Here is a 14,348-nt window from a genome sequence, read left to right as displayed (position 1 = left end):
GAGAGACAATATTTGAAATATTCAACATAATTTCTTAAATATATACATACATGTGTCTGTATTTATATAAGCTATAATAAATATACACAGCACACACTCATATATTATGTAAACAAAAACTTTATTTTGGATGCGATTAATTGTTTGACAGCACACACACACACACACACACACACACATATATATATATATATATATATATATATATATACACACACACACACACACACACACAGAGTACACAAAGCTGGGTAGTAACTGATTATATGTTATCTGGATTACATAATCAGATTCCAAAAATTAAGTACTTGTAAAATTCTATTACATTTTAAAATACTCATATGGATTACATGATTACTTATTATTCATACAATAGCAATACATTATTAATAATTTATTGATCCTCCCTAATTCCCCTTTTCATCTCTTAACAGTTCCTCTTCTACTCATTTACACTCAGAAAGTCTTCCAGTTTTGAGGTTATTCACAGTCATCAGATCAGTCATTATTCAGGTGGATACACTGCATTTAACCACTGATTTACAAAAATGTTAGGTTTATGAATTGTTTCAACATTGCATCAAGTACTAATGTTTAATGTTTAAAGCACTTCATGTTGTTAATTACAAAAAAGGTAACGGAGGTTATTTTCTTACTTGTGGTACAAGATTGTCGAATTTAAATCGATGTGACAAACAAAGTTGGGCCAAAAGTAATCTAAAAGTAATCAGAAAGTAGTTTGATTATATTACCTACAATGTAATTACATTACCTGATTACATTAAAAGGCACGTATGACATTGCTAAAAATAACATTATTTGTGTATTTGTTGTAATGAAATGTGTTTATGTGGTTTAAGGTTAAAAACAACATTATTTTCCACATACTGTACATTATTGTTTCTCCTTTATGTCCCGTCTTCTGAAATGCGTTGATTAACACAAAGCTCATTGTTGTGAAAAGCGAGGTGTGCTCTGATTGGCCAGCTATCCAGTGCGTTGTGATTGGCCGAATACCTCAAGCGTGTGAGGAAATGTTATTTCTTGCCATGCTGTGATGCCTGTCACGGTCACAACAAGACAAAAACAATAAAACCCATTACAAACGAGCCATGTGTTGCATCCAGTGGGGACATAATTATGGATTATAATAACTTCTACTGTCTTTTTACATGTTGCGTTGGATTGCACTGCGAGAACATAAAACCATGTCTGCATTTGTGATCGGAGAAATTACAAACAAGCGCTACTCTACATATATACTCTCTCTATATATATATATATATATATATATATATATATATATATATATATATATATAATTATATGTATTTTTTTTGCAATTAAGAAGAATATAAATGGAATTTATTGTAATAAAAAATATTTATAATACAATTTTAAATTTCCGTGGCATTTTTGTCACATTCAGTGGCAGTTTGTGACCCTGATGACGCGATGTTACTCCATCGGTATTATTATAAGTTATTTGGGATAAAAGAGTCATCAACCTCACAGAAAAGTGTTGAATCAAGAGTCATCGATGACAGAATAACTCCAACTTTTATTTCCGGATACTTTTAGACTCATTATCAGTCTGGTCTGAGCTTTATCAGACCTCAAACGTGCCTTTATTTCAACACTTCAGCGCGATACGATTTAACAAAAACATTGCATGGGCTTATAATGTCATCAACAGGCTCAGCAATTTGCCTTTATGCATCCCATGATAGATGCAAGAGGAGCTTCAGTTTGTTTCTTTGGGATATAGAGCGCACTAAATACTTTGTTCTCCTTCAATCTGCCCTTCTCCTTATACAAGCTTCTCAGGGTATTTTTAGTGCTGTCTTAATGCCCGAGCACCTGGCCCAGTCTTTAAATTACAAATTTCAAAACACTTAGACAAGTGGTCAAACATAATGTGATAATTCCCTAAAATAACCCCAGTCTTAAATATAATATCCAGTTGTCCTGGACTATTTCTGTTCTCTTGTAATTGTATTAAATAGCTCAAAGCAGTTTGAGTTTTTGAAACTCACGTCATTTTCATTAAAGGTTTATTGCTTGGATGCTTTCAGCCCCCAATTGTTTTTATTATATATATATATATATATATATATATATATATATATATATATATATATATATATATATATATACAGTGCAGACCAAAAGTTTGGACACACCTTCTCATTCAAAGAGTTTTCTTTATTTTCATGACTATGAAAATTGTAGAGTCACACTGAAGGCATCAAGGGCTATTTGACCAAGAAGGAGAGTGATGGGGTGCTGGGCCAGATGACCTGGCCTCCACAGTCACCGGACCTGAACCCAATCGAGATGGTTTAGGGGTGAGCTGGACCGCAGACAGAAGGCAAAAGGGCCAACAAGTGCTAAGCATCTCTCGGGGAACTCCTTCAAGACTGTTGGAAGACCATTTCAGGTGACTACCTCTTGAAGCTCATCAAGAGAATGCCAAGAGTGTGCAAAGCAGTAATCAAAGCAAAAGGTGGCTACTTTGAAGAACCTACAATATGACATATTTTCAGTTGTTTATGTATATAATTCCACATGTGTTAATTCATAGTTTTGATGCCTTCAGTGTGACTCTACAATTTTCATAGTCATGAAAATAAAGAAAACTCTTTGAATGAGAAGGTGTGTCCAAACTTTTGGTCTGTACTGTATATATATATATATATATATATATATATATATGTATATACACAATTACAAAGAAATAGTAGTGGATTAAAAGTAAAATTTTGAAGTATAAAGAATGAAATAGTATTTAAAAAAACAAAACAATTCTCCAATAAGCTTTATTTACAACTTCAAAAAAGTTTTTACAGTGTAATGAACATTGCATTACATTAATGAAATGAGTAATGAGTTTAATTCTCATAATAGTGCTAAATTCATTTTTAATACAATTTCTTTCTTCTCATTTTCAACACAAAGTTATAAGGACAATGACAAATTATGTGAGATTGCAATTCACAGATTTCTGTTATCTTGTGTCTATGACAGACAGAGCCCTATTGTGCATGTCATTTCCTGTTATTGCAATACAAGAGCTTTAACAAACGTCCAGTTTTTTCCAAGGCTTGTGGTGAAAAGCTAGATTCAGCTACTATAAACAAGCCCCAAAGAACTATGGGTAAATATTTTTATTAAGCACATATAATACACATAAAATACCTCTGAGGCCTGCAACATTCATAGCATTCAAGACAATCTGGGAATTTCTATGGGTATCATTAAAAGGAGTGTTAGACAACAGTTTATATTTTGGAAAACAATATCTGAGAAGATGAAGATGAACAATGAAGTGCAGACCACTAAAGACATATTATCTAAACCATCTGGTGTGTCGTTTGGTTGAGACAGACTAAAATGGTTTCCTCATATTTTTCCCACTAGAAAATAAAACGTTTCTGACAGTGTGAACTGATACTTGGCTTTACTCTAATATTTATTAAACACTGTGTATATGAGGATCATTTTGGATTAGTCCACAATCCCTCACAGTACACATTTATAGTGACAGTCTGGGCAGAGATGAGAGAGGAAATGTTGTCTGAGTCCTTTTAATATTCAGCTTTATCCAGTCCAACTAATACAAATCAAACTTTTTATATTTGTAGAGATGTGCATAAATGGAACAGACTGATGGACATGATTATCTTATTGTTTCTCCCATCTGTTCCAGCATATAAAGACTAACAAGTACCAGGGATGATAAGGAAAGCTGAGGTTGCTGTGGAAAAGATATTGTTTATGTCTTCTTGTTGTTCTCTCTCCTCTGGGTTTCTGACGGTTTATCATCTCTGGTGATCTTGTACCGTAACAAACCCATTGGTTTAATGATACAAGGCCGTCTATGCTAGGGATTTGCGCTAGCATCAGATGCATGTTTATCTAAATCTGCGGACTCTTGGGATGTGACCTCAACTGTGGAACATTGTCCTTTCCCAAACAGAAAGAAAGTACTTTAAAATACATTGTGGAGAGAAATTGACAATTGTGTTATAACGGTGTTAAAACTGATCTGAAAATAGAACGTTACAGAAAGCACTAAAACATAATTGCCATGATAAAATGTATTTTATTGAAAAAATGCATGAAAGGCCACCACATATGCATTTTTTTTATTTTTGTAACATTGGCAGCCACCAAGAACACTTTAGCAACCACCTACACTGAGTCTGAAATTGAATACTTCCATACTATATATGAAAAACAGTACATCAAAAGAGTAGTGGGCCTATGCCAGAATTCATAGTATTCAAAAAAAAGAAAAAAAAGAAAAGTAGGCCAAAAGTACCCGGATGACAGACTAACCAAGATTCTGAAGTGTGCATTTGTTTGAAATGATTAATATGTATCCAATGTACTAACCATTCATACAGTATCCTATTTCATACACATTGCTAGTAACTGTCTAGCAGTGCCCTAGCAATCACCTGAAAAGGTCCCCATAAAACCTAATATCTGCCTATTAACCAAGCTAATCAACCACCAGTCAATGACAACTTTAAGGAACACTGTGTATCCACCACCAAGAATATGCTAACAGCTGTCTGCCCAGTACACCCAAGAAACCACCTAGCAGTGACCTAGAAACCACCCAGAAAATCCTAGCAAGCACCTAACCACCCAGAACATCATTATAGGACCCTGAGAACAACTCGCATTACCAAGGCAAGTACCACTCACGTTTTCTTCCGAAAATGCTAAAATATAGCTGTTTACGCCAAGAAATGAGCTCATATGAATAAAAGGTACACAAAACTCCCAGAAGTCTCACTAAACTTAATTAACACAGTCACATGACCCTCACTTTATTTTTGATTCTCCACTGTGGCAGGAAGCAGCCAAAGCTCCCTAGAGAATTCATTCTCAATGACAAACTGGACTTTCTGAGTCTCTTAGGAGTCTCTCGCCCGCTCTGATGCCATCTGAGGAGCTCTGGGAAACTGCAGTGTATATATAGAGAGGATTAACCACTACCATGCTGGGGTAAATTAATTCCGGACAGTAAATGGAGAAGGGCGGTGGGGGGGGGGGGGTTGAGTGACAGATGTGCAACGCGACTCCACCGCAACTTGAGTGCCCAACACACACATATCAAGGAGGTGATGATATACACAAGTACACTTTCTTCCACTCGGTCATGCCAGGAAAATCAAAACCTGCGATAGTTATCAGTGGAGGACTGACCAGAGACATGTGCATTTAATAACAAGCTCATGTATCGTTTACACTAAAGTTTTTCCCAACTGTATTCGAATTAGTACACAACATACTGTATATGACAAAAAAGCTAGTTTAGCTAAAAATGACAGTTCTGTCAGCATCTACTCACTCTCATTTCAATGGAAACCCATACGACTGTTCTTTTTCATGTGGAAAACAAATGAAGTTATTTAGAGAAATGTCCAAGCTGCTCTTTTTATATCGCTCTGAATATAATAGGAGTTCTGTTATGGTATTTTTTGCATTGAGAAGAGGAGCTTTACTTACATAACATATCGAAACATATTAGATGGAAAACAGAAGAGAATTTAAATTTTTGTGGGAATATCCCTTAAAGCTGAAGTAGGTAATTTGTAAAAATGTATTTGTGAAACCTGTCATTATGTCCTGACAGTAGAATATGAGACAGATAATCTGTGAAAAAATCAAGCTCCTCCTAGTGGTCCTATTGCCATTTGCAGAAATTCGACCGCTTCCGGTAAGAAACAACCAATCAGAGCTGCGGTCCGTAACTTTTTTTGTGTTCAAGATTTACAAAATGTATATAATAAGCGAGTACACCATGAATCCATTTTCCAAACCGTATTTTTAGCCTGTCCTGAATCACTAGGGTACACCTATAATAAGTGTTTATATTGGGACTATTTTAGATTGCTTCGGGGGTACCGCGGCAGAGTAACCCGGTACCTTTGTGATTCTTCATAGACATAAACAGAGAGAAGTAGCTCCGGCTACAATGTTCTTCCGCAAGACACAAGCAGTTCTGTTTATTAACCGCTAGAGCGTCAAAAGTTACCGACTGCAGTTTTAATACTGAAAAAAAAATATTACAGAAAAATAAAAAACAAGATATCACAGCTAAAGATAGTTTTTTCTAATTACTTACTTCAACCAGAATTTAAATAAAAAATCAAATGAGAAATAATTAGTTCAAAGAAGAAGTCAATTAATAGTTAAAAGAAGTCAATTAATGAAACATGGCCACAAATGAACAAGTCCTGTTCCTCATGTACATACTATGTACTTACTATAGTAATTACAATAACTATGTAATAACTAGGTACTAACCCTGAACCTACCCCTAAACCTAACCCTACCCCATGCAGTTACCTTGTATTACCAGAACTTTCTTAGATAAATACACTGTAAGTACACTATAAGTACATGTTAGTACACGTACTGTAAAATAAAGTGCAACCATTTTTTTTCACTATGTCATGTGCAAGGCATACTTTTAATTTCAGAGCTCTCTGAAAATATACAATTTTGATTGGCCGGTTGCATCTTTTTGTCTGAAATGCTTGATTCTGATTGGTCAATTGCATCTTTCTGTGAAATATTATAGTATATATAATGACCATTGCCTCAGGTAACCAAATTCCTACATAACAGTACTAGTTTCTTGCATCACTTTGTGTTGTCTATCTCATATCCATTTCCTTATCTATTTTAGTAAAAAAAAAAAAGCTGCATAAAATATAGATACTTTATTGGCATTAAACAATAAAGTATCAACATCCATGGAGCCTTTTAAATGCACAAATGCTGTTTAAAAAAAAATGGTTCTTTTAAAAACCTTTCACTGAAAGGTTCTATGAAGATCCAAAAAATAGTTTCTTCTTTGGAATCACAGTGAAAAGCTTTAAGAGTGTAATGTAGTCATGATGGCAAAATAAACAATTTCAGGGTGATAAAAGACCAATTCACTTTGGGACCTGATCTGTTGGGGTATGTTTTGTAATAATGACCCTACAAACTCTTCACAGCAGAAATCAAACAAATCCCTGCAACACAAAAACCAACAGGCCAATCAAACCACATGAGGCTTTAAGACTCACACACGTGAACCATGAGGAGAGACATGAACTAGATCGCTCTATGGGCTGTGTACTTAATAAACCCTGGCATAAGGGGTCTCATGTTTGGATTGTTGGTACCCATTAAAGAGATGTGCAGCATTCTGCTGCTGCAAGTTGTTTAAGAGAGACTGCATCTGAGCCGGTCTCTCAGCAGGGACGGAAGAAATGCCTGGCGGGCTCTGGCATATTTTCGCCCTGAATGCCAGTGCATGTCTACTGTAAGGCCTACGTGGCTACAGCCAAAGGCAGAGATGAGAATGATAGGGGCAAATTCTTTTATTATATGGCACTGATTTGAAACGGCTCCTGAATTCTGTGAGGAGTCTCACTGTCTGCAGTCCATATACTACAGTAGGCAGCATTCTAGTAGATAGTACTTTTATTATAATCCAAGCTCCTAGCTGTTCTGTGTATTTCCCCATAGCAATCTAAAGTAGAGAATTGTGCTGAAATTGAATAAAACTTAGGTTTTGTGGTTTGCGTGGTGGTATTTAAGTTGGCATGCCATCGAGGGATGCGTTTCCTAAAAGCATGTTAGCCAACTGTGGTCACAAGTTCCGTCGTTACCAGCATAGTTCAACGATTTGGTGTTTCCCAAACCTATAATTCAAACGAACATTTGCAGTCAGCATTGTAAGCGTACATAGTTGAAACTACAGCCCCTGACCTGCATAAGCATAGTTTCTTGTTAATATGATATTTAAACTTTCATAGAACATGCTTTTGTGCAAAATAAGTAAGCCAACATGCAGTACACTACATAATGTATCTAGAAGAAGTTACTGTATTATTCCACTGTCTGCGAATGATGTCATTAACAGCATTCATATATTGTCAACCCGATGTGGTTCAAACAATGGATATGCGACCATATCGCTGCGGTTTCGGGAAAGATTTTTTTCATATAGTGCATTTCAATGTAGACCAGTGGGTTGAAGGTCCAAGTTGGAGTTTCAGTGCAGCTAGGTGGGGCAGTGTTCAAGAAAGAAGGGACCAGGTAAGGGGCGGAGTCCGGCCGTATATATACATATATATATATGTGTATTTATGTATGTATGTATATATATATATATATATATATATAAAATGAACACCGGCCAGTTTATTAGGTACACCTGTTCAATTGCTTGGTAACACAAATTGCTAATCAGCCAATCACATTGCAGCAACTCAAGCATTTAGGCATCTAGATGTGGTGAAGACGACTTGCTGTTCAAACCGAGCATCAGAATGAGGAAGAAAGGGGATTTGAGTGACTCTGAACGTGGAAATGCTGTTGGTGCCAGACGGATGGTCTGAGTATTTTAAAAACTGCTGATCTACTGGGATTTTCACACACAACCATCTCTAGGGTTTACAGAGAATGGTCCGAAAAAGAGAAATATCCAGTGAGCAGCAGTTGTGTGGACAAAAATGCCTTGTTGATGTCAGAAGTCAGAGGAGAATGGGCAGACTGGTTAGAGATGATAGAAAGGCAACAGTAACTCACATAACCACTCGTTACAACCAAGGTAAGCAGAATACCATCTCTGAACACACAACACATCAAACCCTGAAGCAGATGAGCTACAGCAGCAGAAGAGCACACCGTGTGCCGCTCATGTCAGATAAGAACAGGAAACAGAGGCTACAATTCACACCGGCTCCCCACAATTGGACAATAGAAGATTGGAGACATGCTGCCTGGTCTGATGAGTCTCGATTGCTGCTGTGACAGTCAGATGGTAGGGGCAGAATTTGATGTAAAGAACATGAAAGCATGGATCCATCCTGCCTTGTCTTAACGGCTCAGGCTGCTGCTGGTGGTGTAATGGTGTGAGGGATATTTTCTTGACACACTTTGGGCCCCTTAGTACCAGCTGAGCATCGTTTAAACGCCACAGCCTACCTGAAGTATTGTTGCTGACCATGTCCATTCCTTTATGTTTTATGTTTTTATTTAGATCTCCATTAGCTGCACACAAGCAGCTACTCTTCCTGGAGTCAATACAATCCTACATGCCGCTTACAAGACTTTTACACCAATATTCAATTAATTACATTTAGCAAAACAAAACACTAATGCAATTAAAACACCACACCCCTACTCACACATACCTACATACAAATCCATACACACACTCATATACACCAGACCTAGTTTAGTCATAATTCTAAAATATGAAATAATCTTTTGTCACAATAAAACAATTTGGTTATGACACTGTAAGCAAATAATTTATAGTGAAATAAAAGTTTACCATTTGCAATAAACTTCAATTTATGAACAAATGCCTTTTTAAAATAACTTTAAACTGATGTTTACTGTGTCCATTAACAATGTATCTAGCAAAATGTTCCAACTGAACATGGCTCTGTAGAACATAGTCCTCTTTCCATAATTAGTTTTTACTTTGGGTAGTATAAACCTACCCTCTGTAGCATATCTAGTGGCATAATGATGCTCATCAGAACTAAAGCATAGCCTACGATAAAGTACTTTTGGTAATTTAGTTAAAATAATGTTTCTTGTTAAATTTAGCAAGGAAACTGTAAATCTTTCTTTTACTTTTAACCAAGACTGTGTATTATGCATCCAGATCACATTAGTTCTGAATGGACACTGAAGTACACATCGCGCTGCTCTACTTTGGGACCATTTGTAAATCTTTTATATGTTTCACCGCAGCACATGACCAAACCTCTGAGCCGTAGTCCAACTGTGACAAGACAAGGGATTTTATAACATCCGCCCTCATATTAAACGGAAGCATTTGAGAACACAAAAAGACCATTGCACATCCTACGCACAACTATACTGATATGCTTAGACCATGTTAAATGGTTGTCAACCCAGAAGCCTCGTCTGTAGTAAATGCTCAACATACATATCTTTAATTACTAGATTCAATTTGGGTTCACTCAACAACATGTAAACCCTTTAAGACTAGAGTGTACCCATCTTCTGATGGCTACTTCCAGCAGGATAATGCACCATATCACAAAGCTCAAATCATCACAGACTGGTTTCTTGAACATGACAATAAGCTCACTTTACTCAAATGGCATGCATAGTCACCAGATCTCAATCCAATAGAGCAGCTTTGGGATGTGGTGGAACAAGAGATTGGCATCATCTGAAGGCAGTTCTGAAGTCAAAAGGGGGTCCAACCCAGTACTAGCAAGGTGTACCTAATAAATGCTTGTCTTGTACTAGCTCTGCAATACACATCTGCAACTTCACACATGATGTTATCACATTGGAAACAGTAACATAGCATTGGGTAAAAGTTACATTATTTAAAAAAAAAAAAAAGTATATATTCTCTTGAAGAAGTCCACTTTTCCTTTTTTTCTTTGTACCAATTATTAGTCACAATGCAGACTATCTTTCTGTCAGAAAAAGAGGTTTTGTAGAGTAGCAATTTTGTACTTTGGAACAGCCTTTGTGTTGTGTGCATACATAATTTATAACTATTATGTGAGAAACTGCCATCAGGATGTTCTGCCAAGAGAAGTTAGTTTGAAAAAACATTACACCAACAATGCTCTTCTCTTCCTATACTGTAACCACAAGGGAATGATCACGGCTTTCATTCTGCCTTTCATTGCAATGTGGCAAGACACTGTGTGTATTCTCACATGAACAGCCTTCAACTGACCAAGCATCCAGTCTCTCTTGGAACTTCATATCTCCTCCACTCATTTTAAGCTGTTGGCCAAATTGTTATCTGTCGGTAAAGCAACTCTCTGGTCATAAAAATGGAGAGGAAAATAAGCAGACAAACTCCTCTGCATCTTACGTCACTCATGATAATGTGAAAAACAAGTAGCTATGGCAGTGGAATGTGATTCATTTGAGGGATTTATTTTTTCTTGTTTGGAAGTCTGTTTGATGCGGCTGGCAGCCTTAATGGTTGAATAGTTGCGGGCTAGTGAGGGTTCCTCCCTAAGAAGTGTTTGTTTGTGTTCCACTAACACAGCTGGAAAAAACTCAGAGCCGTATCTCATGCTAGACAGACCACCATCATATCACCAGAAAGGTGAATTCATATGAGACAAGAGATGACAGCGATTATTCTCCTCCAGATGTTCAGTAGATGCATTTCCACTCGAAAATAAATGGATAAACAAGTTAAAAAGACTAAAAATCAAATACTGCTTGCCAATCAACATTCTTTCTAGTTATGAAATCAGCATAGAAATCCAGCACTCCAGTGTTGAACACTTGGACACTGTTGGGATTGGGAAGGAGTCAACAAAGCACTTACTGGCAGTTTGCTTTACTTTGCATCCTCAAGATAAGAGATTCCATAACGGCATCATGGCCGGATGGAGATCAGGAATTCTCTGCACTGATGAGCCTCATTTAGGAGGTTCACTGCAATGTTTTCAAGCTGTTCTGGTGACAAACTCCACTAAACTAAGGTATGTATAAGGATTATCTATCTAGTCTCAGCAGCAGATCGTAAGTCAGATAATTTCGACAGCTTGGTTGTGAAATTGTCATTGAGACAATTCAATATGTGTGTTAGTATATGCAGCTGTGACATTGACTGAACTTTTTTCCCATTTTTTCCATTCCTGGATGTAAGTAGGTTAAAACTTTCCACGGGAGCAGTAGCAGATCTTTCCATATATGGAGCTGGGTGTTGAGTGCTGACATGATGAGCTCCGCTGTTGAGTTTACAGCTTCCTAAATAGTTTTGTTTCCATTTCACTGAGCTATAAAACCTCTGGGTATGTGCTCATCTTCATTACTGACCACGTGTCATCTTCAGCTCTCCAAGCCGGAACAAATCAATTAGTGCTAAACGAGGAGACTGAATGGTTTACTTGAGGATACATGCACTTCTAAAGTAGCTCTTTGACCTGTCTGTTGCTAAACGTAGTGTACTGTCTACTTAGCCTCTATTGTAAGGCATCATCTGACATAAAAGATGGGTACAGGTAGGTAAAAAACATCACCAGAATGCACTGCAATGAGTTCAGAGATTTTTTAAGATTAAATGAATTTACATTTGCATCACATATTAGAACTAACACATTAATTTAGCACCAAACTCTATGGGAATATATATTTTGATTGATTTGATTGATATATTTTGCTATATATTAATTTTCTTATGCACTTATTTTAAAGCACGTTATTTGTACACATTACATATTTAGCATATTAGCACTAAGACATTAAAGAGATAGTTCACCCGGAAATGAAAATTTGATGTTTACCTGCTTACCCCCAGTGCATCCAAGATGTAGGTGACTTTTTTTCTTCAGTAGAACAGAAACCAAGATATTTAGCTCAAACCGTTGCAGTCTGTCAGTCTTATAATGTAAGTGGATGGGAATCACGGCTAAAACATACAATTAAACAAAAACAAAAAAAACATACACAGACAGAACCAAATTAAACCCTGCGGCTCATGACGATACATCGAGGTGTAAAGACACAAAACGATCGGTCTGTGCAAGAAACTGAACAGTATTTATATAGTTTTTTACCTCTGATTCACGCAATGCCCGGACTGTTAGAACTCTACTAAGCGCATTCTCAAGCAGGAACGTGAGGCATTTTCTTCTTCTTGATTTATGGTAGATCGCAGACTTATAAGTGCATTACCGCCACCTATCTCTCAAATGGACAAGTGACACTCCATCTACAACCCGAATTCCGGAAAAGTTGGGACGTTTTTTAAATTTTAATAAAATGAAAACTAAAGGAATTTCAAATCACATGAGCCAATATTTTATTCACAATAGAACATAGATAACGTAGCAAATGTTTAAACTGAGAAATTTTACACTTTTATCCACTTAATTAGCTCATTTAAAATTTAATGCCTGCTACAGGTCTCAAAAAAGTTGGCACGGGGGCAACAAATGGCTAAAAAAGCAAGCAGTTTTGAAAAGATTCAGCTGGGAGAACATCTAGTGATTAATTAAGTTAATTGATATCAGGTCTGTAACATGATTAGCTATAAAAGCTTTGTCTTAGAGAAGCAGAGTCTCTCAGAAGTAAAGATGGGCAGAGGCTCTCCAATCTGTGAAAGACTGCGTAAAAAAATTGTGGAAAACTTTAAAAACAATGTTCCTCAACGTCAAATTGCAAAGGCTTTGCAAATCTCATCATCTACAGTGCATAACATCATCAAAAGATTCAGAGAAACTGGAGAAATCTCTGTGCGTAAGGGACAAGGCCGGAGACCTTTATTGGATGCCCGTGGTCTTCGGGCTCTCAGACGACACTGCATCACTCATCGGCATGATTGTGTCAATGACATTACTAAATGGGCCCAGGAATACTTTCAGAAACCACTGTCGGTAAACACAATCCGCCGTGCCATCAGCAGATGCCAACTAAAGCTCTATCATGCAAAAAGGAAGCCATATGTGAACATGGTCCAGAAGCGCCGTCGTGTCCTGTGGGCCAAGGCTCATTTAAAATTGACTATTTCAAAGTGGAATAGTGTTTTATGGTCAGACGAGTCCAAATTTGACATTCTTGTTGGAAATCACAGACGCCGTGTCCTCCGGGCTAAAGAGGAGGGAGACCTTCCAGCATGTTATCAGCGTTCAGTTCAAAAGCCAGCATCTCTGATGGTATGGGGGTGCATAAGTGCATACGGTATGGGTAGCTTGCATGTTTTGGAAGGCTCTGTGAATGCTGAAAGGTATATAAAGGTTTTAGAGCAACATATGCTTCCCTCCAAACAACGTCTATTTCAGGGAAGGCCTTGTTTATTTCAGCAGGACAATGCAAAACCACATACTGCAGCTATAACAACAGCATGGCTTCGTCGTAGAAGAGTCCGGGTGCTAACCTGGCCTGCCTGCAGTCCAGATCTTTCACCTATAGAGAACATTTGGCGCATCATTAAACGAAAGATACGTCAAAGACGACCACGAACTCTTCAGCAGCTGGAAATCTATATAAGGCAAGAATGGGACCAAATTCCAACAGCAAAACTCCAGCAACTCATAGCCTCAATGCCCAGACGTCTTCAAACTGTTTTGAAAAGAAAAGGAGATGCTACACCATGGTAAACATGCCCCGTCCCAACTATTTTGAGACCTGTAGCAGAAATCAAAATTGAAATGAGCTCATTTTGTGCATAAAATTGTAAACTTTCTCAGTTTAAACATTTGCTATGTTATCTATGTTCTATTGTGAATAAAATATTGGCTCATGTGATTTGAAAATCTTTTAGTTTTCATTTTATTAAAATTTAAAAAACGTCCCAACTTTTCCGG

The sequence above is a fragment of the Carassius carassius genome, chromosome 43 (assembly GCF_963082965.1).
Source record: "Carassius carassius chromosome 43, fCarCar2.1, whole genome shotgun sequence".
NCBI lineage: Eukaryota > Metazoa > Chordata > Actinopteri > Cypriniformes > Cyprinidae > Carassius > Carassius carassius.
This window is presented reverse-complemented; position numbering follows the sequence as displayed.